This window comes from Pinus tabuliformis, chromosome 2_2 (assembly GCF_031772625.1).
Source record: "Pinus tabuliformis cultivar Carrire ecotype Pingquan chromosome 2_2, CPIR1, whole genome shotgun sequence".
NCBI lineage: Eukaryota > Viridiplantae > Streptophyta > Pinopsida > Pinales > Pinaceae > Pinus > Pinus tabuliformis.
Window position 1 is genome coordinate 447,919,751 of NC_142300.1, and position 20,821 is coordinate 447,940,571.

Genomic DNA, 20,821 nt, shown 5'->3' on the forward strand with positions numbered 1-20,821 from the left:
ATGCGGTGATGGTGCTGGTTCACCCTGGTCCCTCTCATCAGAACGTGGCTCAAGCAAGGGATTTGCCATAGTATGGTTGGTGCCGTATCGAGGAAGAGCCTCCAGATGACTAGTGCACTTACCCCGGCTTCGTCTTCATGTAGTGCGACCTTTACCACTGGGCAAGTTTGTAATGCAAATAGTTTTGTGGTTTTCCAGTGTTTTTTGGCTTTTTCGTTAATTATGCATTATCAAGAGAATATCAACCCGGTACACTGTGTGGGTCCTGAAATCCATCTCAACTATGAGCTCACTGCCTACAGTCAATCTTCTCATCTACTTTTCTTGATAGTTCTGCCTCTCTTCAGAGAAAAGTTTTGACTTCGGTCATGTTGTAATTGTACCTCCTTACTTTGTTAATAGATTAATCTTATTTAGAAAAAAAAATAATCTTCCTGTATTTTAATTGGTTGTTGAAAAAGCCCCAATATAAGATGCCTAGAGCGATAGTCAACTTAGTCAATCAATTAATAACAGTAAGGAAGGAAATCAACCCAGCCAGGGATAGTGCGCATCACAAGAAGGCACAAAAGGGAAGAGAAGCTGTTATAATGTAGCCTCACGCAATTCATCAACTGTGGATCACTCCTCTAGTCTTGCTAGAGTTGAGTGATGTCTGCATAATGTAAACACTATTTTTAGTAATCAACTGAAACAATTTCCCAGCATGCTCTATTTAATTATCTATGGCATCTAATGACTTCAATTTTTGTGTGAACCAGGCACTCAAAGAGGGTGCGAGTTGGTTGGGTTGGCCGCCAGACCAGCTCAATACTGCTCTCATCTTTTAAGCTAGATAGCATTTCAATTCTTATTTGCTGTGTGAATTTTATTTATTTATTTACAGTTTCTTTCTGCCTTCAATTTTGAGTTCTAGAATTAATTCAATTTGTTGAAATCTTTTATTCTCAGTTTTTAAAGCTAATTTGATCTGTTGCAAATTGTTCCTATTTCATTTGCTACATCAAGGGTTGTTCTTGCAGATTTCCTTTTATCAATTTGCGTCCAGATCAACTCTGCCTCTATGAGCTCCAGAATGTAACTCGAATTCTGTAAATTAATCAAGATCTATTAATTTATCTTTTGAGAATACGAGATCAATTAAATGTTTATGGTTTTGAGGTTTTAATGTATTCATTTATGTGAAGTTATAGAACCTGTGCATCCTTAGGAAGCACCAATCACATATATTATCTAAAGTTGTGATTTTTATACTTGCAGCACTGACCTTTATAAATAAGGAAACTACACTGTGTTGATATTGATAAACGTTTAATTACCATTATAGTTTCCTTTAACTTTTGGACAGATGCAAAAGATTTATTTTCAGGACAAGGAAGGCGAGAAATTCATATTAATCTAATTTCTTTCATGAGTTCATTTAAAGAGTAAATTTCCTTGTTATGTTGTTGATGCTTTCAAGTTAACTTTACACCAATTTAGTATAGACAAATTACTGCATGTAGAACTAGTGCAAGCATAATGGTTTTGAATTTCTTCCAACATTTATAGTCTTTTTGTTATTATGTTGGCACTGCTTTACTTCTAGTTTAGTTTTCCCTTCTATTCGCTTGTATTTAGAATTTCCTTTCACATTGTGTTGGGTCGTACAATAGGTATAAATTTACTCTTGATTACACTATCTTTTTCCTCCTTTTTATGCATTTGTGCCATGATGTAATAAGGTTTTGATAGAATTTCGATAAGAAGTGAACGAAACTACTTTTGATGCAATTTGGCTGTCAAAACTAACTTTTGTTGCTTTTTATGCAGAAATTAGCGACTGGAACAACTGTTGTTCAAACTATTGAACAACAAAGGCTAAACTGGGAGAAACGAGCATGTCTTGTGCAGTCAAATCGAGAAGCGAATTAGGAGGATAAGCACAAGATGGAAAAATGTTTGATAATAGTATTTGGTTCCAAATTCCTCAGGATCTCCTAATCTTTAGGAATCAAATTTATCTCTTTTCTTTGATTATAAGAGGGGAAAGATAAATAGAATAGGGAGACTTAACTTTTTGACCTTTTACCTTAGTTGTAATTTTAATGTACAAAGCGTTATTCTGAACGATACATTGTGCTGTAATGACATTTGGATTCAATGAATAATATATAATTCGTGTTGCTCTTCATTGTGATGTTCAGGAGTAGTTAAGCAGTAATCACTAGCGGCTTGGGCCCGGTCACTAGTGGATTTCATTGTTGTTCCCTTTGTTATATTTTTACTTTTCTTTTAATGCAAGTTTAATTACTCTGTTTTATAGCATTATGATTGATTTACTTTCACAAATGTTGAGTTTGTATATTCGTTGCATGAATTCCCATTTCTGTTGATTGGTTTCATTCATTTATGTCGTAGATTGATTTACTCATTAGATAAGAATCATTTCTTGTTAATTGAAAGCCAAATTGTTATTGATTAGATCAGGTGTATTACTTTTATGCAGAAGTTTAGATTCAGCTAAAAGAGCTCTGTTATTGCTACGGTGCACTCAGTTGATGTAATTGCAATTAGAACTTCTTGATTAGGATTGAGTCTTGGTTTTGATTAATATTGAGTTTTGATGCTTGAATAGGTTAATTTCCTTGAAGTTACAATTTTGATATTTATGGTTTGATCCATTTACTCTTGTGTTGAAATTGATAAGATATCTTAAAGCATTACTCTCTATAGATATAATGATTGCCATCACTTGCACATATTGTGTACACTCTTGAAACAAAAGGACTTGCCTAGGTTGATAATTAATGTGAGGCATTTAGGAGTTCTAAAAGACACCTTATATGCGCCCAAAATTTTGGCATCGCTCTCGGGGAGAGTGTTTTCATTTCATAGAAGGTGATGTATGTTTGATAATTGTGTATTGTGAAAGAATTGGGTATTAAAAATGGAAGGTAAGAACCTACATATAAGCAAGTAAAGTGCTTGCTCCCTTGCCCACTTTTCAGCACAATTGAGTAGGAATTGAGTAGAAATAGATGTTTGATGTTTGTTTGTTGTGAAAGAATTAGGTATTAAAAACGAAATGTAAGAACTTGTGTAAAAGCAAGTAAAGTGCTTGCTCCCTTTCTCGCTTTTCAGCGAAATTGCGTAGGAAATAAAGTAGAAATAAATGCTTGAATTTCTGTGTGAATGACTAAGAAGAAAAGAGTAGAAAAAGATTTAATTCCTCTGCCTAGATCTGAAAAACCCAAGGAATCGATGACCCCTGGATGATCAACCTTCATTTAGGAAATCATAAAGAAAGCTGAGTCTTAGTCATCAGTAGGACCCTGAATCATTTCTACAAGAAATCCTACTATAACCCTTCAGGCCGCAGGGTCACCATCTGTAGCTAATGTTTAAAATAGCAACAACAAATGCTAAATATAGAAGTGCTAAAAATAGCACTGCTATAAATAGCATTTCGGGATACATTCCAATTTTAGTTAGTCCCTGAACTAAAATTGAGAATTAAATTCGAATTTGATCTTAGCAGCGGTTTTTGAAATAATTAATTAATTCATCTTGAGTTAATTAGTTGGAGAAAATCAAACATGAAGTCTATGTGAAGACATGCAATAGTTTCTCCTTTGATTGAGGAAGTTATCCCTTGATTAAGGAGATCGGGATGAGTTGTACTTTGAGTTTTAATTATTTAGCTCAGTTAATTAAGTTAAGTCTAGTTAGATTAGTTCCAACATTTTGTGGAACTGATTGTGAGTTCAGTTAGTTAATGCATGTAACTGCTACACTTCAAATAACTAAATATTCTCTCATAAATAACTCATGCATGTCAGTTTAGTCAGAGACCCAGTTGAGATCAGATGATGGGATAGTGTACTATCAGTTGCAGGAATATTCCATTGAGGATATCTCTTGCATGCAGAAGGAATTCATTCCTTGGAGATTGTGCAGTTACTTCTGAGTTGGCGAGTTGTGTGAGAGGTCAATTCACACAGGTGGTAGCTAGAGGACCCAAGAGAAACTGCAAGGAAATAGGAGGCTTGGAGGACTGAGGGAAGGAATATGTTGTGTCTATTCAATCTATGGGAAATATTGAGGGATTGTACTAAGAGTTGGATAGCTTGTGAGCTAAATATTTTTGTAATCTGGACATATTTCCACTTGTATGATAATACAGAGATCAAGATTTTTAGCTGAGGCTTTCCCTAGAGTATTATTCCATGTTCATGTGTGATTGATTTCTCATTCTCTGTTATATGTGTTCTATTTGATCTTGCTCATAATCGATTAAGCTTCCAAAAGTTTGTTTGTAGAAGTAGATCAAGTATTTTTCTTTAGTATATTGCATTATCTAGTGATCTACAGTAGGAAATTCTACATGGTATTAAAGCAAAGGTGATCAAAGCAAAGAAAAGTATACAAAGAAGGGAGAAGTTCAAAGTTTGAAGTTCCTGATTATAGAAATCGAATTCTTATCACATCTCAAATTTCACCAATGGCGTTCAACGGTTTGAGACTCGAGTATGCCCTTGATGGTAGCTCGAATTATATAGCCTGGAAGGATCGCATGGAAGCGATATTAGAGGAAAACGGTTTGAAGGACTTCATTGATCAATAATTCCCCAAGCCAGTAGCTGCTAATGCCCAAGAATTGGTGGAATGGAAGAAATGTGTGGCTAGAGCGAGGAGGATTCTTCTAGAGGGAGTTCAAGACCACATAATCTCGAGTCTCCATGGGAAGGAGACACTGTTTTCGATGTGGAAAAAATTGAAGGATCTATATCATAACAACAGCGATCAGAGGAAGTTGGCGCTGAAAGACAAACTTCGGAAAATCAAGTGTGAAAAGGGCGACACGATCTCTACATATCTGAACAAGCTCACCACCTGCAGAGATGAGCTTGGAAGTGTAGGGATCACGACAGCCGATGATGACATGGTGAGTCTTGCTCTCCTCAGTCTTCCTAAGATCTAGCATAGCTACCAAGACTCAGTAAATGGAAGAGAGAAACTACCATATTAGGAATAACTTTGGTCAGATCTGATGTAGGAGGAGATAAGGAGAAGCACCAGAGATGGATCTTCATCCAAGCAAGATGATGAAGAAAATCTAGCCTTAGCGAGTAAGGCGAGGAAAGGGAAAGGGAAGGTGTCCCATTCCAAATCCAGTTCTTCCCATGGTGGGAAGAAGATTGACAAATCAAAAGTGAGATGCTTTCATTGTCATGAGGTGGGCCATTATGCTACGAATTGTCCACGGAAGAAATCTAAGAAGGGATCCTCGAAGGGATCAGATGGTGAGGCACTGGCCTGACAGTTCGAATTGGATTTCACCCTCATCACATGTATGGTTTCATCAATGGTGGGGTTTTTTTGGTACCTAGATAGTGGAGCTTCATTCCACATGACTAGCGACAAGAATATTTTCAGTACCTTGAAGGAGAAGGACCTCTAGATGTAGATCGAGATGGGCAATGATGGAAAGTACCATGTTTTAGGTGAAGGTACGGTTGTGTTTCAGAGGGAGCATGGAGCTCCTCTCACCCTGACTGATGTAAAGTATGTGCCTGGTCTGAAGAATAATCTTGTGTCAGTTGCTATGCTGGAAGACAAAGGCTAGGATGTAGTCTTTAGTAAAGGAAAGGAATTCCTGAGGCATATCGACACTATATAGACCAAGAGGATTAGGATTCGAGTAAAGAATATCTACAAACTAGAGTTAGAGGACTATGCTGCATTGAGTTCCAAAGCAGAGTTAATGCAGAGCCAAGATATTGGTGAGCTATGGCATAGAAGATTGGGCCACTTGCACCATGGGGCCTTGAAGATCATGCAACAGATTTCTATCGGACTTCCCAAGGGAAAACTAGAGCAAATGGATACATGCAAAGGTTATACCTTGGGTAAGTATGCAAAATATTCCTTTCAAGATCGAGAGAGTAGAGCTAGAGAAATCCTGGAGCCAATTCATACAGATGTATGTGGACCATTCTCTACAGCCTCCACCGCTAAAAAAATGTACTATGTTAATTTTATTGATGATTTTTCTCGTAGATGTTGGATCTACTTTATGTAGAAGAAGGATCAAACCTTCTCAAGGTTTTGTGAGTTCAAAGCCTTGGCAGAGAAAGAATCTGGAAAGAAAATAAGGGCCTTGCGTAGCGACAATGGTGGAGAGTATGTCTCCCAATAGTTTAAGGACTTCTGCGATGCAAAAGGAATTAAACAAGAGTTGACGACACCCCATAACCCACAAAAGAATGGGGTGGCCAAAAGGAAGAACAGATCAATCGTGGGAGCAGCTCAGGCGATGTTGCATGACCAAAGCCTACCACTTCATTTGTGGGCCGAGGCATGCAATACAACAGTATACTTGCAGAACAGAAGCCTGCATCATATACTGGGAATGAATACACCAATGGACGAATTTTCCGAGAAGAGACCAGATGTGAGTCACTTCACGATCTCTGGATCATTAGTTTATTTCCACGTGACCAAAGATGCCCGGAAGAAGCTAGATCCAACATCTGAGTTGGGGATACTTATGGGGTACACTGATACACCCCACAACTATCGGGTGTTCTTGCCTACCAGTCAGAGGACAGTGGTATGCAGAGATCTGAAGTTCAATGAGTAGAAAGCCATTCGAGTATCACTTGAGAGGGATCTCAAGTTGCATGCAGAGGAGGAACTTTTAGTTCCTAAGGATGAGGAGCCTCAGACTGATGTGGAGCAGCTGCATGCAGAGGATCCGGGAGTGGAGACATCCACTCATGCAGATTCTTCCAGAGATGGGTGGAAACAATCAAGGGAAGCTGATAGGTTGATGCTGGATGTGAGAGAGAATGTGGGACAACCATCTTCTCAGTGCAAATAGAGGAGGTCACCTGAGTGGTACATTGGTTACATGTCCCTAGTTGGGGAGTGTGTAGAGACCGAACCTTCTTCATTCAAGGAATCAGTGCAGCAACCAGTCTGGGCTGATGCTATGGTGGAGGAGTATGACTCCATCATTTGAAACTGTGTTTGGGATGTTGTCCTAAGACCAGAGGACAAGTCAGTGGTGAGTTTCCAATGGATTTACAAGGTAAAGCAAGCAGCTAATGGCAGTGTTGAGAAACACAAGGCAAGGTTTGTTGCCCATGGTTTCTCACAGGTCGAGGGGATCGACTATGATGAGACTTTTGCTCCTGTACTAAGGTACTCATATATTAGATTGATGTTGGCGCTATCAGCTCAGATGGGTTATAAGATCCATCAAATGGATGTGAAGACTACATTCCTCAATGGCAAGATTGAGGAAGAGGTGTACATTGAGCAGCCAGAATGTTTTGAGACCTTCGATTGTGAGTCGCATGTGTGCCGACTCAAGAGGGATTTGTATGGGCTGAAGCAAGCACCTCGTGCTTGGTACACCAGGATTGACAGCTATTTCACCGGCTTTGGCTTCACCAAGAGTGAAGCAGATGCGAACCTTTACCACATCATGGTAGAAGGTAAGCCATTGATCATTTTTCTTTATGTTGATGATCTGATATTGACATGTGATGATCAGTTGATCAAGTCTTCCAAGGAGGACCTTGCAAGAGAGTTTGAGATGAAAACATGGGTCTTATGCACTACTTTCTAGGCATGGAAGTGTGGTAGAAGGATGGGGAAGTGTTTGTGTCTCAAGGCAAGTATGCCAATGAAATACTCAGGCGATTCCACATGGAGAAGTGCAAGCCCATGCAGACTCCTCTAGCTAGTAACTGGAGGAAGGAGGATTCTACTTCAAGTGAGGTAGTAGCTACTATTGTTTATCGACAACTTATGGGTTCATTGATGTATCTACTGAACACATGACCAGATTTGCGCTTTGCGGTGAACCAGCTGAGTCAAGCTATGGTTCAGCCTACCAAGTTGTTTTGGAAGGCAGCGAAGCATGTGCTGAGATACCTTAGAGGCACATCTCAGTATGGATTGTGGTACAGATGGACAGAGGGAGTGTAGCTTCAGGGCTTCACAGATGCAGATTGGGTAGGGAGTCCATCAGACTAGAAGAGCGCTTCAGGAGGAATTTTCAACCTTGGTTCAGTTACAATTTCTTGGTACAGCAGGAAACAGAGGTCAGTTTCACTTAGCTTAGCAGAGGCTCAATACATGGTTGCCAGTCAGGCAGCATGTGAGGCCATTTGGATGAGGAAAATTCTAGTTGGATTGTTTGGTCAGAGGATGGATCTAATTGTGACCTATTACGATAATCATAGTTGTATCAAACTCTCTGAGAATCCAGTATTTCATGACAGGTCCAAGCACATCGATATCTGGTATCATCATCTTCGAGACTGTGTGGTGAAGAGGATCATGTTGTTGCTGTATGTTTCGACCGAGGAACAGGGTGCAGATATTTTCACTAAGGCATTGTCAAAATTCAAGTTCGAGTTCCACAAAGACAAGATTGGGGTGACAGATAATCCCTTTCTTGTTGACAGGGAGTGTTAAAAATAGCAACAAGAAATGTTAAATATAGAAGTGCTAAAAATAGCATTTCTATAAATAGAATTTCGGGATACATTCCAATTTTAGTTAGTCCTTGAACTAAAATTGAGAATTAAAATTCGAATTTGATCTTAGCAATGGTTTGTAAAATAATTAATTAAATCATCTTGAGTTAATTAGTTGGAGAAAATCAAACATGAAGTCTATGTGAAGACATGCAATAGTTTCTCCTTTGATTGAGGAAGTTATCCCTTGATTAAGGAGATCAGGATGAGTTGTACTTTGAGTTGTAATTATTTAGCTCGGTTAATTGAGTTAAGCCTAGTTAGATTAGTTCCAACAGTTTGTGGAACTCATTGTGAGTTCAGTTAGTTAATGCATGCATGCATGTAACTGCTGCACTTCAGATAGCTGAATATTCTATCATAAATAACTCATGCATGTCAGTTCAGTCAAAGACCCAGTTGAGATTAGATGATGGGTCAATGTACTATCAGTTGTAGGAATATTCCATTGAGGATATCTCTTGCATGCAAAAGGAATTCATTCCTTGGAGATTACGCAGTTACTTCTGAGTTGGTGAGTTGTGTGAGAGGTCAATTCACATAGGTGGCAGCTTGTGAGCTAAAGCTTTGTGTAATCCGGACATATTTCCACTTGTATGATAATACAAATATCAGGGTTTTTAGCTGAGGCTTTCCCCAGAGTATTCTTCCGTGTTCATGTGTGATTGATTTCTCATTTTCTATTATATGTGTTCTATTTGATCTTGCTCATAATCGATTAAGCTTCCACAAGTTTCTTTGTAGAAGTAGATCAAGTATTTTTCTTTAGTATATTGCATTATCTGGTGTTCTACAATGGGAAATTCTACAGCTAACGTTGAGATTCATAGCAAGACTAAAGGGTCTGAACATAGTTCTCAGAACACTAAAAATTTGCAGTTTAGCCCTTTACAAGAAGGGAATTCTTGCAATCTTCATGAAGGAGAAGGAGAAACAGGTAGTGCTGAAAAGATTAAATCATCAGAACCCAAATCTCCTGAAGTAGTAGTTGAATAGAGGACACCCAGTATTCCAAACCAAGGTAGTGCTGTTAAAATCATTTTAAAAGTCTCTTCTAACTCCCCCAGGAACAAATCTCCAACTCCAAAAATCCCTAAATAATATTGGCATATTTTTTACCAAATGGCTCAGAATTAGCAACAACCTTAGACCTCTACATTACAATACCCTATAGTTGATACAATTGTCAATGCTCCCATGAAGGCCATTCCATTACATAATATTCCTACCTTTCATAGGCTAACTTCAGAGGATCTTGATGCATTCCTTTTTGAATTCAATGTTTTATATAGGGGATATGATTACACTACCGACCCCCAGAAGCTGAAGCTATTCCCCTCTACTCTGAAGGGAGCAGCTCTGCATTGGTTTATGGGGCTTGGTGTAGGTACCATTAATGACTAGGAACAAATGAAAACAACCTTTCTAAAAAACTACCAAGATTACTGCTGAACTAGAGAACTGAAGGATGAAATCTTTCAAATGGTAGCTAAGACTAATGAGACTCTTGAAGAATATGTAGAACATTTTCAATATAATCTACAAATATCTCCTTATACAAATATACCCCCTGAAGTTCTTAAAACTACGATGATCAAAGGTATGAAAGATCAATGGGTAGAAACATTAAATTTAATGGGAAAAGGGGATATTTATTAGGAGGATTATGACAATGTTGTACAATTGTGCATCAGGTGTTCCAGAGGCAGTAGAAGGCTGAAACCAACCGTGCATGATGTGATTACCAAAGACAGCAAAGCCTCAGAAGGAAGCATTACACGAGTGGAAATCGACAATCTGCTGGAAGATTTCAAGACTAATATCTTGGATACTTTGACGACACAATTGGATATCATGCAAGCCAAGAAAAAGCAGGCCAAATCAGAACAAAACCTGGCTATTTTCTATCAAAGTTGCATAAAGAAACATAACCATAGAGAATGTCCACTAGATATGATACAAACATGCGCTATTTTCACTAAGGATCATGCTACGAAAAGTTATCCATCGCTTCCTGGATTAAAAGCAGTTTTCAAGGAAGCAGAAGAGGAAGTGGAAATAGTATATCTATTGAACCAAAGTCATTAATGGCAAGCATGTCTGACAGGTATGCCTACAGACCCTTCTTCATCCTTTCATTCCTCGCAATTTAATTCTCAGCAGTATCCAAGGGCAGCATGGCAGAACCAACCACCTTTCTCTACTTGGCCACCTCAAGCCTTTTCTATGCCATCATGGCCCAACCAATCAAATCCAAATAAAAATTGGCCAAATTCCCCTTACCCTCCACCATTATGGTAGAACAACCCCTATCCCTCTCAATGGTCTCCTCCTACCTCACAAAATCAGAACTGGCAACCAAATTGGCAACGATCTGCAAACCAGCCTATGGGAATAGTTCCTATGCCTCAACCAACCTTACCAGCACCTTACACATTGCAACAAAATCCTCAATCTAATATATGGCCACAACTCCCAGCTCAACCAACTCCAAATCCTAACAACAGACTGATCTAGTCAATACAAATTATTGAGAGTCTGGACCCTGAAGTTGAGACGAGAGAATGTAATGAACTTAAGTTAAGATCTAGATGTGTAATTGCTCCAGATGAGGACAAAAATCTGCAACCTGAAGTTAAAGAAACATATCTGAATAAGCCTTTGACTGTAGATAACCAGCAAACAAAATAGGGAAAAGATACAGTCAGGCGGAAAGACCCTGAACAAATCATAACTACTTCTCCCCTATTCCCAAAAAGATTGATAATACCTCGACCAATTGAACATCCTAATTTTGATCTTCTGGGTGAACTCAAAAATCACTGTATAAAAATACCCCTCCTCCAGGCCATTCAAGACATTCCTATATATGCTAAAACCATTAAATAGTTGTGTGCAAAGAAGTCTGTGAGGAAAACAAAAATAATCCCAACTGTCCATGTCGTCGGGACTTTGTCTAATTTATTACTAGGCAAAGAGACACCTGTAAAATACAAAGACCTGGGTAATCCCATTGTCATAGTCCAAATAAATGGCCACTCTTTTCCCAATGCTTTAGTTGACTTAGGGGCAGCCATCAACATTCTCACAATAGAAACTTGCGAAATGCTTAGCATCACAGCCTTAGAACCAACCACTACCTTGCTGGAACTTGCCAACCGTTCAGTCATTAAGCCAAAAGGAACATTACAGGATGTGATGGTATCTGTAGACACTTGGGAATATCTGGTAGATTTTTTGATTATCAACCCTAGAAACCGGCTAGATCGACATCCCTTAATTCTAGGAATGCCTTGGCTAGCAACAGTTGATGCTTATATAGGCTTCCAAACAGGCAGTATGACCATAACCAGAGGAAATGATGTAAAAAATCTAGCTTTATACCCTCCTGCTCAGCCAATCCTAACCATTGTAAAAACTCGGAAACAACCTGTACAATATTTAATAGAAAATATTCATTAACCTTTCACTGTGGTAGATGCGCTTGAATTCAAAAACCAAACAGAAGATGATGTCATTAACACCTTTATCAATCACCCTGCTGCAGTGTCTAATTTGAGATGTCACATGATTGAAGTAGCCCTTGACAATGAGATTGAAGAATATTCCTTGAGAGGCATCAATGACCAACCAATACCACTGTCTATAATAGCAAGCCTATTGAAATCGAGCCAGGGAAAATCCTGAACATTAACAATAATCTGAGTAATGACCAACAACAGAAACTATCCAAGTCCTTAGGAAATATAAGGGGGCTTTTGCATGGGACTACCCAGACATGAAAGGGATTGACCCTCAGTTATGCATGCACCACATCTACACTGAAAAAGATGCAAGACCCATTTGATAGCCACAACGCAGATTAAATCCTCATCTAAAGGATATTGTGAAAGAAGAACTTCAAAAATTGTTAGATGTGAATTTTATTTATCCTATATCTAGCAGTAAATTGATATCTATATTAGTAGTTGTACCCAAAAATAATGGAAAATGGTGGATATGCGTTGACTACAGAGAACTCAACAAAGCAACGTAAAAATACCATTTTCCCCTTCCATTTATCAACCAGTTCCTTGATACGTTGGCAGGAAAGAAATTATTCTCTTTCCTGGATGGCTTAAGGGCTACAACCAAATTTAAATTGCCCCTGAAGACCAGGATAAAACTACTTTCACCAGCCCCTGGGGAACATTTGCTTACAGGGTATTGCCTTTTGGATTGTGCAACGCACCTGCTACATTCCAAAGAGACATACTCAGTATTTTTGAAGACTTGATAAATGAAGGATTGGAGGTGTATGTGGACGATTTTACACCCTATGGGGATGACTTTGATCAGGCATTACAGACATTGGAGGAAGTCCTAGAATCGTGTATTGCTACTAGACTATGCTTAAGTCATGAGAAATGTCATATGATGATGACAAAAGCCCTGATTCAAGGTCATTACATTTCAGTAGCTGGAATTCAGGTAGATCTAGAAAATATATAGGTAATCCTCTTATTATCTACTCCCTGCACTCAAATAGAGGTACGTAGTTTTCTAGGATTTGCTAGATATTGTCATAGATTTATAAAGAAATTTTCTCAAATTGCTGCACCTTTATATGCCTTGATAGGAAATGTTGATTTTATATGCACTGATAAATGTAACACTTCCTTCACATATCTGAAATGGTTAGTATCGACAACACCAGTATTACAAGGACCGAATTGGGATATACCTTTCCAGATTTCATCAGATGCATTAGATACAACTATTGGAGTGGTTCTTGGCCAAGAAGAAGACAAGAAACCCTATGCAATATATTACGTTAGTAAAAACCTAACTCCTACTGAGTTGAATTACACAGTGATAGAAAACAAGTTTCTAGCTATTATTTATATCAACAAATTTAGACACTATATAACTGGATACCCTGTATTTTTGTATACTGATCACTCTGCTCTTAAATATTTAGCCAATAAACCAATTACAAATGGAAGAGTAACTCGTTGGTTACTACTTTTGCAGGAATTTGACATAACTATAAGGGATCGACCAGGGAAGGAGAACCTCGTGTAAGACTTCCTCTCCCGAGTGCCAAGAACAGACGGTACAGTGGCAGTAGAGGATCAGTTCTTGGATGAACATGTGTTTTTTGTGGCCGTAAAAATGCCATGGTATGTAGATGTAGCAAATTACTTTACAATGGGAAAATTTCCCAAACATCTGACACCCAGAGAAAGGAAATTGATTGTGCAGCGTAGCACTCATTTCTCCTGGATTGGAGGATACATTTTCCACACGAGAGTTTATATGCACATCCATAGGGGCATCAGGGAGGACAAAATTTATGATATCTTAAAAGCCTTCCATGATGGACCTTGTGGTGGACACTTTGCAGATCACAGAACTGGACATAAAATTCTACAGATGGGCTACTACTGGCCCACTATTTTTAAAGATGCTAGGAAATTTGTCCAGGTGTGTGATAATTGTCAAAGGATGGGCCACCCTGGGCAATCTGATGAAATGCCACTGCATCCACATCTGGTGATAGAACCCTTTGACCATTGGGCATTAGATTTCATTGGGCCGATCAAACCATCATCCAACCAGAAATCATGTATATTGGTTGCAACAAAATACGTAACTAAATGGGTGGAAGCAGTAGCGTTACCAAGAGCAACAGAGGAACCTGTTATTAATTTTCTTTTCGAAATTTTGGTGCGGTATGGCTTACCCAGAGAAGTAATTATTGATGGGGGGCCACAATTCGTGGGTCACAATATTTCTGCTACACTGAAAAATCATCACATCACACACATAATTACTTCTTTGTATCACCCGCAGGCGAACGAGCAGGTGGAGAGCACCAACAAAGCTATCAAAGTTATTCTAACAAAGACAGTCTCATCGCATCGATGAGACTGGACTAATCGGCTGCACGAGACCTTGTGGACGTATAGCACAACTTGGAGAAACACTACCAAATACTCTCTATATCAACTGGTATTTGGTAAGGAACCCATTTTTCCCATAGAATTTGAAATACAAACACTAAGGATAGCCCAGGTTAATAGGCTACGCCAGATGAATGAATTAGATGAAATTCAGCTACTGGCTCTACAACATACTGCACTGATTCAACAGCAAAGAGCCAAATGGCACATGCCCTGATTAAGAAAAAGACATTTCATGAGGGTGACTGGGAAATTCTTTACAATTCCAGGTTTCAAGACTTCCCTGGCAAACTGTAGACTAGATGGTTAGGCCCCTATGAAATAAAGTAAGTACATGACAATGGCACTCTTATGTTGGCCACCATTGACGGGATTGGTTCTTCTTTTAAAGAAAACGGGCATCGGATGCGCCTCTACCAAAAACCACTTACCAGAGAATCTTTCTATCCATAGATACGTGAGGACCCCACCATGCAAGTTTTGGCTATAGAAGGTAATCCTTAGGCAGCTTCATCTTAATAAAATTTATTTCTTCTCTGTAAAATATGTAAATATGATTGATGATTTGATTTTCTTTTCCTTTTTTTTTCTTTTCTCTGCTTTTTTTGATGTTCAATCTATTGAACAATAATTTCTTTCTTATTGTTGTTTTGTTGTTCAATCTATTGAACAACTGTTGTTCAATCTATTGAACAACTGCTGTTCAATCTATTGAACACCACTTTCTTTCTTTTCGTTGTTTTGTTGTTCAATCTATTGAACAACTGCTGTTCAATTTATCAAACAATTGTTGTTAAATCTATTGAACAACACTTTCTTTCTTTTCATCGTTTTGATGTTCAATTAATTGAATAGCTGATGTTCAATCTATTGAACAGCCATTGTTCAATCTATTGAACAGTTGCTGTTCAATCGAATTGAATAGGACTTTCTTTCTTTTCATTGTTCTGTTGTTCAATCTATTGAACAGTTGTTGTTCAATGTATTGAACAACACTTCTTTTCTTTTTTTCGTTGTTTTGTTGTTCAATTTATTGAACAGCACTTCTTTTCTTTTTTTCATTGTTTTGCTATTCATTTAATTGAACAACTGTTGTTCAATCTATTGAACAGTTGATGTTCAATCTATTGAACAACATTTCTTTCTTTTGCGTTGTTTTGTTGTTCATTTAATTGAACAGCTGTTGTTCAATCTATTGAACATCACTTTTTCTTCTTGCGTTGTTTCGTTTTTCATTTAATTGAACAGATGTTGTTCAATCTATTAAACATCACCTTTTTTTTACATCATTTTATTGTTCCTTTAATTGAACAGCCGCTGCTCAATCTATTGAACAACACCCTTTTTTTTCGTTGCTTTGTCGTTAAGTTAATTGAACAGCTTCTGTTCAATCTATTGAACAACTGCTGTTCAATCTATTGAACAACACCTTTTTTTTTGTTGTTTTGTTGTTCAGTTAATTGAATAGCTATTGTAGAATCTATTGAACAACATGTTTTTTTTCTTTTTGTCATTTCGTTGTTCAGTTAATTGAACAACTGTTGTTCAATCTATTGAACAACTGTTGTTCAATCTATTGAACATCACTTTCTTTCTTTTTGTCATTTTGTTGTTCAGTTAATTGAACCACTATTGTTCAATCTATTGAACATCACTTTCTTTCTTTTCATCATTTTGTTGTTCAGTTAATTGAATAGCTGTTGTTCAATCTATTGAACACTGACTGATTCAATCGAATTGAACAACACTTTCTTTCTTTGTGTTGTTTTACTGTTCATTTAATTGAACAGTTGTTGTTCAATCTATTGAACAGCTGTTGTTCAATCTATTGAACAACACTTCTTTTCTTTTTGTGTTGTTTTGCTATTCATTTAATTGAAAAGTTGCTCTTCAAACTATTGAACAACTATTATTCAATCTATTGAACAACACTTCTTTTCTTTTTGTGTTGTTTGTTGTTCATTTAATTGAATAGTTTTTGTTCAATCTTTTGAATAGTGACTATTCAACCCAAATAAATAGCAAAAATTTTCTTTTGTGTGATTGCTCTTTGCTTATCTCACCCCCATTTTTCTTTGTTTTTCATTTTTTTTCTTTTCATGACGTGAAGTACACTACTTTTATGAGGACAAGAATTTATGGATTCTATTGAAGGGAGTTAATACCATTAACATTATGATCTTTAACAAGACAAATTCTTGATGATAGATTCTTTTCAAGAAAAGGGACATAGTTATTTATATACTACTTAACTGCATCGGTTTCTGCTGTACATGATACTGATTGATCATCTTAATACCATGCTAGTTCCACCCTTCCTAGTTATAATTTTCTCTGTCTATAATAAATAAGACTTTGGGTATAATTTTTTTATTGACATGTTCAACTTCTTCTACCATCCCTGCTCTTAAGGAGTATTGAGCCTCCCTCTATTTATCATAAAAATGTGTTATAACTGCAAAATTTTGTTTTTGGATGGAGGACAGGGGGTCTCATTATGAGCTAGCCTACCATGTTCATAAGGTTGTAGCAAAGTGGAATTCCCACTATGGCCACCACACCAGGGTTATGACCGATTGGATAGCTAAAACATCCTTGGAATAGGAAGTCTCATCACGAGCCAGCCTGATCACTTCTGCTACATCCCAGTGAATGGCAGTGTGGTCATCTGGTTACCATGCCAGCACACTGATCTCTTTTGTATAACAACACTAGAACTCTCCATTTATAAATTGAGGATCCTTGCTCATATGGGTTAAAAAGCAACTATGCCGAGGCTATGGACACCTGCTGGTAGTAGAGGCTCTGCTTATGGTATTGAAGCTATATCTTATCATCAATAATTACTATAATACCCCCTTCTTATTCTTTCTTTTTATCGGAGAAATTATTTCCTTAATTCTTCCCTGTTTAGAACCTTTATGCATGAGATATTGTTTTTCGATCAATCGTATCATTCTGAGCTAGAATATCGTCAGCAGAGCATATTTTTAGCATATTGTTGTCCTTTTCTTTCTTGCATAACCTATCATCAATCCAAAGTGTCCTATCTCTTATTCATAACTATATTTACACACTCCACTCTCATTATAACCATACCTCTCGTCGTCCTATAATTGGTATGTGTGCTCTGTTTCATTTACTGTCATACTATTCACCCCCTTGCCTTGCCATTATAACAGCCCTTTCCCTGTCTACTCGGTCATAGGCGACCTCTCATCTTAAGGAGGGGGAGGATTCCCATTACACCTTTGCATGCGCTATATTTATTTCGCTTATTGGACTTGATATGTTCTTATGATATCCCATGATCAAATGGCATGTGGCAGTATGGTAGTCCTCAAATTAATATTATTAATTCTCATGGAAATTCTGCTTAACATTATGGAATTTAGTGGTTACATCTACTTGTTGTTCTATTTTACCAAAGCAATTGTTGTTCTCTACTGCATATTTTTCTGCTATGTTAATCTTTGGAATTGTAGGGCGAATATTGGAAGAATTTGAGCATTATGGGTGGAAAATCAGTTCGCCGAGAACCCTTAGTATTGGAAATTTATAGAGCCAAGGAAATTCTAGTGTGCGCAGGATGGATGTCGTATTTCACTAGGCTTTAGGCCCCTAGAAGTGAAATCTCTCTCGAGTTTTTACAGCACTTACAGAATGGGCAGTCCACAGTAAAAGGCATAAGAATAACAATATCGAAGGCTGTGATAGCTGAAGTTTCCAGGCTGCCAGTAGAAGGAGCAGTATGGCCTAAAAAGCACATAATGTTGCATGACGCGGTGGAAATTTTCAAAGACGCGGGCGAAGAACTAACCCAAAAAGGCAAGGGCATTCAACCGTCCTCTCTAGGAGAACCATGGTGCAAATTGGCAAGTGTTGTCCAAAAGTACATTACCTGTGATGTTTGATGGGTTGTGGTAAAACCATGACAACTTAAACTCTTAGCTATTTTAAAGAAAAATCTTACTGTCAATTTGCCATTTTTCTTAAATTAATTATTTCACGATACAACTGATAGAATAAGATGGGCTAAACATCTTGATACTGTAGTCAGTCATCATGGTTTGATCAAACTGATTGTTAGTCATAGTATTTCTTAGCAAAATTTAACTTGGGATAATTTTATAGCACCGCTAGAGATTAGGCCAAATCCTATAGTCCAAACCTTTGCAACCTTGGAAATTGGACAGCAGAACCCTATTCTGAAGAGGAAAAGAACTTCTCATACAGCAATAGGACCTCATAAGCACAGGCATTCTGCAAGGCTGAACCTGGTTCAGAGGACTTCTGTAGATCTGCAGGGTAGCATCGAATGCCCAATAGAGTCATCTAGTCTAATTACTGTACAAGACTCTAAGCCATAACTGGAGGAAGAATGCAATTCCAAGCTAGAACTGAAAGAATGTAATTCTGAATCAAAATTGGAGGAAGAATGCAATTCTGAACCTAAACAGGGGGAAGAATGTAATTCTAAATCAGAACCTGAGGAAGAATGCAATTCTGAACTAGAACAGGGGGAAGAACATGATTTTGACCCAGAACAAAGGAAGGCACAACATTTTTTTCAAAATGATGATGAATCAGAAAATGAAGTAGGGCCTCCCCAAACACCACCTATGAGCCCTTGAGATGATTTCTTGCAGGAATTTGAGGAAGGGATGGCCCAGGTTCTTGCAAATTTGAATGCATATATGCAACCTGAAGGATCACTTGACCAGAAGTTGAACAAAGCTCAATCCTCAGGAGATTCTGGTTACACAAAAATTTTGCCTTCCCCATAAGCTGCAAATCGGGGAGAGGAAGTAGACACAGAAATAATTCATGACTCTGATAACTAGTCAGGTGACACGATTCTAGTGGAACATAGCCAAGACGAGCACATAGAACCCTTAGATACAGAGGGTATTGATAAACTTGTTCCTACAAAGGATGCTCCTCAGAAGAAGCGAGTAGCTGAAATAAAATTAAGGAAGATGAGGAAGAAATAACGAAAGCTTCAAAAGATAGTTAAACGGCTATGTTGGAAATTAAAAGAAACTACAAATAGGAAATCTCAGAGCACTACTCCTGAGTTAGTCACTGTGGCCACACAAACATAAATATGTGAATGTAGGGCAATAGGAATCTAGACTAAACCTATTTCTACTCAGAGGTAGTCACACAAACAAGCTTTCATATAGATTTGATAGATATGGCTACTCAAACCAAGGGTTTACCCTCTAACAAAAAAAGTATCCAGACAAAAGAAATATTCAAGGACACTCCATCAAGCAGTGATCTTATTCTTTTAGAGTTACAGGAGGAGATGGTACAAGCCTAGCTTGCTTTAGAGCAATGTAGGAAGGAGACAGTTCCTCTGCCAAAGTATCAGGAGTTGCAGAAGCAATTCAAAGAATTGACCATAACGAAGAATGAAACTTTTGATAAGTTCAAGCAGGAGGAAGAAAAGCTGAAGAAAGTAAAAGCCAAGATGGATAAGGTCATGGGTTAGATTGACACCATTTTCTCTTTATATTCTGATGTCTTATCTTGCAAGTCTCCTGCTACAAATTATGCTATGTTTTTATTGGAAAGATATTTATTGTTGAAGATTAAAGCCGTTAAGGCTGGAAAGTCAGTTGAATTGAAGACAACTGAGAATTTATAAATTGTTGTAAGGAGCACGGGATAAAATTCCAATGTCTTCTCTGCGAATTTTATTTGCATAATTTTGTATTAGAAAGGGAGGTGGATAAGAACACTAGCCCTTTTGTTGGGGACATTCAGTTTCAGGCCTTTATTTATTTTGCAGCAAACCAACTCAAGTGGTCCAAGGCTTATAACACCTTTCAAATAAAAGAACATGGACTAGATTTGTGGGTAAGGAGTGAGCCTACTCACCCCTTGCAACTTTTTGTTGGACATAAAAGGCTCATCACACAGGAGGGAGTAATTACGATTCTAGGACCTATACATAAAGAAATTGTGCAAACGGGAAGAGAATATTTCTTATCCATTCAGGAAAGGTCCTTGCTTGCATCCAAACAGAGATGGACAATATCAACCAATAATGTCAAGAATAGAGAACCGTTTAATTACAAGAATTTTAAATCTGTTGCAGGCTATTTTGCCACATATAGTGATATTATTTTGAGGGAAGGACCACATTGGCTAGGATGTCAATTTAGGAGTCCTATTATTTGGTACCCTCCTGAAGGATATCATTCTGATTATGAGTTGCCTGAAGGTCACGAAGGGATAGCTTTAGCAATTTTAATACAAAAGCATGGGTTTAGTTTGGATAAAGAAAAAGTCTTTCTAGCTTACTCTTTAACTGCATTACATAATAACTACTTA